A 10,398-nucleotide genomic window follows, 5' to 3' on the forward strand; every position below is an offset into this window, starting at 1 on the left:
TAGCTGCCATATTTTTGTAGCAGTTGCAACTTTTTGCCATAAAATTTCATACAATGGTACAGCATGTGCAACCTTTTGGAATAAGAAAGTGTGGTGTAGTCATTCAAGCATTGGACTAGGACACTGCAAGACCAGGGTTCAAATCCCAGCTCGGCCATGGAAACCCACTGGGTAACCTTTGTCAAGTCACACACTTTCGGCCTCAGAGGATACCAATGGCAAACCCCCTCTGAAGAAACTTGCCAAGAAAACCTCTTGACAGGTCCACCTTAAGATCATCATGTCAGACATGACTTGAAGGCACACCAGCACCACAGAGTTACTCTGTCATTGCTGCTGTTGCAAAATCAGTGTAATTAAAAACAACAACAGAAGAAGAAGAAGAAGCCCTGAATTTACTCCCCTTCTCTTTTTATACAGATTGTGATTAGTTTTTACTGATCCTCATCTCACAGTCAATACTAATGAATCCAAATACTGCAAAACAAGACTAAACATATTGGAATGCTGTAACACAGGCAAGAAACAACCAGCTGTGAAGTAGTACTGCTAAGAAATATAGTAAGACATAACAGTGCCAACATCTACAAACCTAGAGGAGATTCCACAAGCAGACAGAATAAAAGCCCACAACAAGTGAAGCTGGATCAATTCTGTCTATAGCTATATTTCAGCAATCGTCTCCCAGGCCACACTGTCTGCAGTAGTCAGAGTTCAGCTTTCCATCTGTTTGGACTCTTTCATGCTGCAGTAATAAACATGTTACATATCCTTTGCTTTCTCACATTTTAAAAACAAAAACCAAGCACATACAACCCCCTCCCCGTGATTTAAAAAAACCCAACACTCCAGAAATATAGAGTAATGGGGTTTTTGGCTCGACCTTTCCTTCTGTAAGAGACATATTCTGTTTAGATTCAAGCAGGAAGCCTTAGCATTCCAACTAACTGCACCTGGAGAATTCCCTAAGCTATGTATGTATCCCTGTTAGGAGATGCAGTAAAACATGATGCACTTAGGAAGCCACAACAAAGATAAGGCTAGGGATACAGGTGCAGAGTCCAGGACAAGGACGTCTATTGCAACCATAACATGCACAGAATATCACTGAAAAAGCAAAATAAGAAAAATACCCCTTCCTTTTTGTATTAAATGTTAGCTAAGCATTTATCTTATACTAAAGGTTAGTACTTGTGCTAAACATCAGCTAAAGGTAGCATGGCATTAGTGGGCATTGGACTACGACTCTGGAGACCAGGGTTCAAATCCTCACTTGGCTATGGAAATCCACTGGGTGATTTTGGGCCAGTCACACAGTCTCCACCTCAGAAAACCCCGTGATAGGTTTGCATTAGCGTCACCATAAGTTGGAACAACTTGAAGGCACACAACAACACCTTCATCTTCACCAAATGCACCATCCTAATCAATGTCATTTTGAAACAAGTATCTGTGAGTTTTCAGTATCTAGCAATGAAGAATCCCTAATACACTTGCATTCAAAAACAAAATAGCAAGGTGGCGGATGGCCTGGTAAAGAAGTAAATAGAGGAATCACGTTATTTTTAATTTTTGGTGGGGAAAGCTTTTCTTTCTTTTTTATCACCAGAAGTCTTCTTCCCTCTTCAGCTGTCTTCATGGATTTATCTATACAGTCTACTTCTTGATGAAAGACATCTGATTTGAAGGCCAATCTACCAATATCCATCCCACTGTGAAAAGTCAACACAGCTTTTGGCATAGTTGAAATTTGACCTTAGATAAAAATAGGAATCAAGCCATGTATAGAAAGTGTCAACCAGGCGTGCAATTTGCTGAGATGCTCCAAAGGTGTATGATTTACTGGACTTTTAACAACACTGGAATCCATTGAGAATTCATTGTTAAGCCATCCAAGTGAGAAGCCATCCACTAATGATTGAAAACCTCTCGACAAATGCTTTCCCGGCCCTCAGAAGACCCCAGGAATGCTTCATGGAGCTATACATAATGAAATGCTGATGTGATTAGGGAAACAAGTTCACATTATTCACATGCTTGAATTTAAAAAAAAAATCTGGCAGATTATTCTACATTCTAGATAAAATATGAATTTTATCTGATTGCATTTAAACAATAATTGCAGTCATTTTCCAGACATTCAGCACAAACCCTGACTTCTGCCAAAAGATGAACAAACAACAGCTTTGGCCACCAGAACAATAGTCTGAAAATTTTATCCTTTGAATAATGTGGTTGGAAAAGAATCAAATGACCAAGGACTGGGATTTTGTTTTCAAAATATCAAAATAGTCCCAAGTGCCGAGTTTGTGGAGCGTTTTGTTTTTAAATAAGCGTTCATAATATTAACAACCACAACAGGAGGCTGAAAGCTGGAAGACTCACGTCTCGATGAGGGAGAAAGCAGCTCCGATACCATCAACTTCCACAGTCTGGAAATCTTAAAGAAAATAAATGTATTTCTCAACAGAGCAATCAAAGCAGGGGTAGACTCTTGCAGTGGGACATCAGTGGTGATCACTAGCAAAACAGCTGCTTAGGATTATCCCCTTTCCATTTGCAAAGAAAACATGTTTCAAAATTTAGGATGTAACATGCCTCAGGCCCTTCTTGGAGCTGATTCAGTTACATTTGCACACACCACAGTAAAGTAATTCCCAAACTGTGTGTTGGGTCACATGAGAGTGGAGACAACAGCTCAGCAGTAGAACACATGCTTTGCATGCAGAGAGTCCCGGATTCAGTCTCTGGCATCACCAATTGAAAAGGTCAAACAATGGGTGACTGGAAATGCTTCTCTTTGAATTTGCAGGCGCCTGCCATCAGTCACAGGAGATCATACCGGACTAGACTGACAAATAGTCTGATGTGTTAAAAGACAAGCTTTCTATGAAAGATATCTGGTCAGCTGAGGACAATAAATTAATGGAAGTGTAAAGTACCTCATTCATAGACGAGACTGACAAGGGCATTTTTGCATAATCTGCAACTCTGGCTCCATCACCTTCCAGTGCACCTGGGTCACACTGTTGTATGTCTGCATTGTGTTATCAGATCATTCAGACATTCCCAGCTCAGACTAGCATATTCACACACCCATAAAGGAGTTTCCATTTCACTGCATTTCTGCATGAGTCATTGGTCTGGACATGCTTCTTTCCAATCAGGAGGAATTCCCATTTCAGTAATTAATGTATATACATGAGGATTGGGCTCCTCCGAGGGAAGGTCATTTTAAAAATCTTCAAAATCAAGGTGAAATCTTTCCAGCCGTTAAGTCTTTGGTTTTAGTTCAGAAATGTCTGGGAAACTTGTGATGGCAGTAAACAAGCTTGAGTTCACTGTGATTTGATCACGTTATTCTTAATGTAATGAGGTGAAGTATGTTAGCTTCTTTTAGGAAAACACACACTGGATGCAAAATCTTTGAATCCCGATGCTATTCAACATTTATATGAAGCCGCTGGGAGAAATCATTTGCAGACATGGGGCAGGGTGTTATCAGTATGCTGATGACACCCAAATATATTTCTCCATGTCCCGATCAGCAGCTATGACAACAGATGGCATTTCTTCCCTCAATCAGTGTCTTGAAGCGGTAATGGGCTGGATGAGGAAAAACAAACTCAAGCTGAATCCAGACAAAATGGAGGTACTTACAGTAGGGGCCCCCAAACCAGGTATAGAGTTGCAACCTCCAGTCCTAGATTGGGTCATGTTCTCCACAAAGGACTGTGTTCGCAGTCTGGGGGTGCTGCTAGATCCGTCGCTTCACATGAGAAATCAGGTGAATGCGACGATCAGGAGCGCCTGTTATCAGCTTCAGCTGATACGCCAGCTGCACCCTTTGCTGGAAGTAAAGGACCTAGAAACTGTTGTACATTCACTGGTAGCCTCACGGTTTGATTTCTGTAACGCACTCTACATGGGGCTACCATTGTGCCTAGTCCAGAAACTTCAACTAGTGCAAAATATGGCAGCCAGGCTGGTCACCGGAAAAACTAGGAGTGACCGAATAACACCCATCTTAAAATCTCTTCACTGGCTGCCTGTTAGTTTCCGGGCACAGTACAAGGTGTTGGTTATAACCTTTAAAGCCCTACATGGCTTGGGTCCAACCTATTTGAGGGATCGCCTGCTTCCATATAATCCGCCCCGCACCCTCAGGTCCTCTGGGAGGAATCTATTGCAGCCTTTAAAAACCAGACTAACTGCTACCTCCCAGGGGGCCTTCTCTGCAATTGCTCCCAAACTATGGAACGGTCTGCCGGACGAGATCCGTCAAATTGCCAGTTTAGACAGCTTTAAAAAAGCTGTCAAGACGGATCTCTTCAGGCAGGCCTTTCCTGAATAAAAGTGCCCGGCCACAGAATGACTGCCCCCCACATCATGTATTAGCCCACCACTCTGTCCTCGTGTGTGTGTGTGTGTGTGTGTGTGTGTGTATATATATATATAGTGTGTGTGTGTGTGTTTTTAATAGATATTTTAATTGTACATGTTTAATCCTGTTTTAAGGGGGGGGAATTTGGGACATAATTTTGTAAATGTGGATTTTAATATATTGTGAGCCGCTTTGACTGTCTTGTAACAGAAAAGTGGGATATAAATAAAAGTTTTATTTATTTATTATTATTTGCCCTCACAATGAATACTTGTAATTGCTGTCTACTTAAGTTACTGCAATTCCTGTACCAAGAAATATCCCTTGTACAAACTTATCCAATAACTTGTTTATACAATAAAGCAGAATGTTCTAGTGGAAGTGTTTGAAATGGTTGGAGTGATGAGAATCTCAGCACACACAGAGAACTAGAATATCAAAGAGAAGACTTTTAAATGTGGCTATTGCTTATATTTTCGATCTAATTTTTTTCTCACTTCTTTTCTTGGATAACAAAGATTGTCACAGAAATTAATATAAATTGCAGTGAGAAAATTGTTTTAAACCTGTGTTTCTGCCTAAGTGCAGCAATGTTTTATTGTTGTACATATGGGACACCATTGAGATACACAATGCAGAAAATCCTATCTGAGACATTTGGCACTATCCTCCTGTTTTCTCTCCATCATATTATCACAAAGACTGGGAGAGACTCACCTTTCTAGGGGGCATGGAATAGCAATAGCAAGTACATTTCTATGCCGTTCATCAGTGCTCTTAAGCACTCTCTAAGCGGTTTACAAAGTGTAAGCTAATTGCCCTCGACAAGCTGGGCACTCATTTTAGTGACCTGCAGAAGGATGCAAGGCAGAAGGGACCTTGGAGTCTCTGGGATCTAACTCACCACCTTGTGGCTGTGAATGGCTGCAGGATAGGCATTTAACCACTGCGCCACAAGGGAAGGGTGGATGAGAAAGATTGGAAAGGAAGGTGGAATTCCTATACTTGTGTTGGTGAATGGAAAGTAGGCTTGCAAGTATAGGCCAATATGTAGAGAGATCTTGTAGCACTTTTAAGACTAACTGGAAGAAAGAAGTTGGCAGCATGAACTATTTGTTATGGAACCGAGAGGAAACTAAAAGAATTTAAACAGCACTTTGTTAGAAATGCCTTATTGAACACTTTGAACAAATACAGGAAACATCTTTATAGAAAACTGCCCAGATGGACACCCCCACAAGAGGCTTTCCATAAAAATGATAAAAAGTTTGCACGTATTTGGTTAATAAATGATATTTTAAAAAAAATCAGAAGAATTAGAAGTGCTGAAAGAAAAAGAAGAAATTGTTTGGAGAGAATCAGGAAATGAATTAGTTTAAATACTATCAAGTAAGAGAGGATTGGAAAAGGGATACATCCAAAGTCGGAATAGACAGTAAGGAAACAGAATTTGATAAAATTATGAAGGGAGCTAGACTAAAACTAATCAAAAAGAATTTACAAATTTCTGTTGTGTATAGAAATGATGGAGGAGATGGTTAAAACAAACATAAGATGGTCTCAGAATATAGGGAGAGAAATCTCTCTGGTCAGTTGGGAGAACGTTTGGAAAAGAAATCTTCATTTTACGAAATGTAATAATTTAAAAGAAAATTATTATAAACTGTTCTTCCGTTGGTACATCACACCAACTAGACTAGCAAAAATTGGGAGACACGGCAATACTTATTGTTGGAAGTGCAATCAGAAGGGAGGTACCTTATACCATCTTTGGTAGCAATACCATAAGGCAAAAAAAATTCTGGAAAAGGCTTCATAAAAACATTATACTCATTCTTAAGAAGAACATTCTGTTGATTCCAGAGTTATTCTTGTTAAATATAACCAACACTATTACTGAATAGCTGGTTCAAGATGAACTGAGTGTTTTATTATATATGATCACAGCTGCCTGCTTGTTATATGTGCAATATTGGAAATACAATATTTTTCCAACTATGGACAAATGGAGCTTAAAGTTAAATGAACTAGTCTCAATGGATATGATCTCTATGTTCAAAAATGACAGGACTTAACAATATAAGGACAAATGGAAAGCAATATCAAGTTTATGGGAAAACTAAAATAATGAATAGTATGTCTTTTCTTTCTTCTCATAGTGGGAATGCCCAGATTTTGTGTGTTTGTTAGCATATTTGTATGTATGTTTGTATGTATTAAAGGAAAAAAATAAATAAAAGAAGTCTCTGCAACTCTCATAGATAAATCGCCAAACTCCTATAAACCTTGGCTTTCCCGGGAATCTGGACAGAAGGAGGACCCATAAAAATGTTACTGACACAAAAGCTATCTTTGGAGGGTAGATTTGATCTCACAGCAGTATTGTTTGCTGTTACATGCAGCTGGGATACTTTCTGTATTAATTTATTTGGGAAAGATCCCCTGAGGTATATGTCATGAAAGCCCAGCTGGTTGCAGAACATTCTGAAACATAACCATGCAAAGTGCTGGCAAACTTATTGCTCCAGATAAACTGAGTGCAACTGCAAAATAAATACATACCCAAACCTCTTGCTGTTTTGTAGAGAAATGTATGTACCATGAAGGACCTTCTGCTTGAGGAACCAATTAAGCTTTAGAAGAACACACTTTAGGGCCTCCAAGATGTGTTGAGTCATTTGTTTCAGATCTTATTTTTATGCCAACCATCTTGATTAATCCAAGGATGGGCAAGGTAGACTATACAATACTTGTGCGTTGCCGGCTAATATCTAGTACACCATATAGAATCAGATGGTTAATACTGCCAAGTACATATTAGTTTGATCTAGTACAGCATAGTTTTTGGCAAGTACATGCTCAGAATCACTTACGTGAGATTAGTTACACCATGACAGTAACAAGATTATTGATATCCTCTTTTACTTTGGAAGGCAGACACATTGGTAGAAGGTAGATCATATTTAGACATAACTGCCCACTTTAAGGCAATATCAAATGAGGTGCTTCTGTCAGCGAAATAAGGAGGATGCTATCCCATCCTGTCAAAAGCCATCTGGAGCAAGTTTTCAATGCTATCCAGTCATATGAGGGAGAAAAGCCAAAACGTAATACAGCACATTGGATTATGTATTTGATGCTGCAATATGGGTACACTCTATATAGAATTCACTATCTCGGGGTCTATTAATTCAGATAGACACAAAACAATATTAGACATATTCATGGAAGATACACCCATCAATTATGGCTTTAGCTTGCCTTCAGAATCAGAGGCATCATACCTCTGAATAACACTTGTGGGAACAGCATCAGGGAACTGGTATGACTGACCACTGTGGGAAAAGGAGATACTTGACTAACTAAGCCTTTTGTCTGATTTAACAGGGCTCTGCTTATGTTCCTATCCCTGATATGACTGTTTGACTATTGTAGAGAAAGGACATACAAGTCTGACTAGGTCTTTTGTCTCATTTAACAAGGCTATTCTCAAGTTCCTATATGCACTCAAGATGATGTGATTTTAAACAAAAGTGAACAGCCAATCAAGTTTAATAGATAGTTCCTTGAAAACGCTGACCCCATAATACTCTGCTGTATCCGTATCAAAGTAGAGAACATTGATATATACTCTTATCACTAACAGGCACAATAGTGTGCCCCCTAGCAAAGCTGTATAAATTAATATAACTTAAATGCATTCCATATGTTAAACCTGATGACCCTGTAATCTCAACTTCAGTAAGGCTTCAGAAAAAGAATGGGAGAAAAAAGAAACACTAACAAATTATATGTAATTTTAAAACATTCCTAACTATTTTAAAGACACAGCTATTATGATATCAGTAAAGGAACAAAAATAATAATCCATGGTAGTGGGGAATGATCTAATTCCTCTTGCACTGACTGCAGGGAACTTTGTCTGGACTGATTCTTCCACTGTAGAGGTGATGCCACGTTAGAGTCCTTTAGAGTCTTATAGATTTTTTGCATGTGGGAATCTATAGGGCTAAACTTCATACCCAATTCCAGCTATTGTTTTGGGCCCTGGATAGAAATTTATATTATGTTTCCATTGCAAAATGACTCCAGTCACTCAGCCTTGTAGTTTCTCAGACTTCATACAGATGTTGAAACACTGTTTCACTACAGGACTCAAGTGATTTTTAAGCTGAATTTGACCTATTATTCATGGCCATCTCCAGAGGGTCAGGAAAGGTCGGGCATTTAAACAGCCCCCAAAGTGGGAAAGCTTCTGAACAATGCCACCATTCTTACTGCACAAAGGAACCAAAGAAATCAGGAGCCTGAAGTACAAACTAGTCCTGTGGCATGTCCTGCCTCTTCCAAGTCCAGTAGGCAGACTGGGAGTATTTCATCCAAAGCTCCCCCCCACAATCCAGGAATGCACATTCCTAATGTAAAAAGACAAAATGACCCCTGAGGCGTTTTCCTGAACCCAGATTCCTGTTTTTGTCAACCACTGTCACATTTGAGACCACAACTCACATTTCTAACATAGCCTTATAAATTTTGCTCCTGTATTCTTACAAACCACCTTGTATTTTTTTAAAAAAAAAGACTAGACCCATAAAATTAAGGAAAGACTTCAGCTCAGAAACATGAAGCCTAGAAAAACAATTAAAATTTTCAGTATTCCACAGTCAAGACATTGCTGTTCATTAAGCAAAAATTACTGAGGAACTAAACTGAAGAGTTATGCTACCATCTAGTGGCTGCCCTAACTGAAGTCTCTAAAACCAACATTTTGATAGATGGGACTTCTTTATGGAGATTGTTTGCTAAGAGGGAAGCAAACTAAGGCAAATTGAAAAGAAGTCCCAGCACACACACATGAAAAGAAATACAAACTGTCTCCTGGAGCCCTCAGTTCCAATTATTCAAAAACCATCCTTTTCTCATAAAATAAATATAACCAGTACTCAGTGGAATATGATTGAGTGGTTGTACTGAGGTTGTGATACTTTGGCCACGTCACCAGAAGGCAAGACTCATTAGAAAAAACAATGGAGATTATCATAAGCATTGCTATTCCACTTTAACTGCTCTGCTGCCTCCTGTTGCATTCTGGAGTTTGTAGTTCAGTGAGGCTGAAGAACTCTCTGGCTGAATATTCTAAATACCCCTCCCTAAACTGCAAATCCCTGAATGCAACAGGAGGCAGCCAAACCAGTTAAAGTGGAATAGCAATGCTTTAAGAATGTAGTGTGTGCTAGGAAAGATGGAGGGAGGTAGATGGATAGACTATTAGGGAGGTATGAATTACAGGTCCTAAGCAAACAGTGTTGGACAGGGAGATATCTACAGGGTTACCATGACTCTGCAAGTTTTATAAACCAAGCAAATTGAATTTAAAGGACAAGTTCCATATAATCTACAGCTCAATCTTATGTAGAACTGATGAAACTGACATAGATATAACAATGCTCCTGTTGGCCTGAGTTCAAGCAACTCTTTAAAGCCCATTCTTGTTCTATTTCCTGGGTCCCATGGAGTGTAAAAGGGATGTCAGCAACTGATTTCTTTATGTCTACAGTGTATCAAGTTGTGTATCACACAACTGGTGACCGCAATCCACAATATAGGTGTCATGAAATGGAGCCCAGTGATTAAAAGAGTAGAACCAATGCATTTAGTGACCTCTGTACAAGCACAAAGTACCATATTTTAGACTTTATCCAGCCTGTATATTAGGGCACAACTGTTATCAAGCATGCTTGGAGAGCTCAGTTCTAGGCAAAAAGGTCTCTTCCTCCTCTTCTATACACGTATTGCTCCACCTTGCAGTTACAAGATTGTATATATGAGCAGCATATTGTTTTCAATTTAGGTGGAAAGGAGTCATCCTAATAGTGACTCACCTATGTGCCCTGATCAGCTGTTGAAGACCAACAGTATAGGAAGTAAAGCATTTCTGTGTGAAGATGTGTACCATCAATTAGTTCCCTCTCCAGTGAAAAAGCAGTAAACAGAGGCAGGACTACTGGTACATC

This window comes from Sceloporus undulatus, chromosome 2 (genome assembly GCF_019175285.1).
Source record: "Sceloporus undulatus isolate JIND9_A2432 ecotype Alabama chromosome 2, SceUnd_v1.1, whole genome shotgun sequence".
Classification (NCBI taxonomy): Eukaryota; Metazoa; Chordata; class Lepidosauria; order Squamata; family Phrynosomatidae; genus Sceloporus; species Sceloporus undulatus.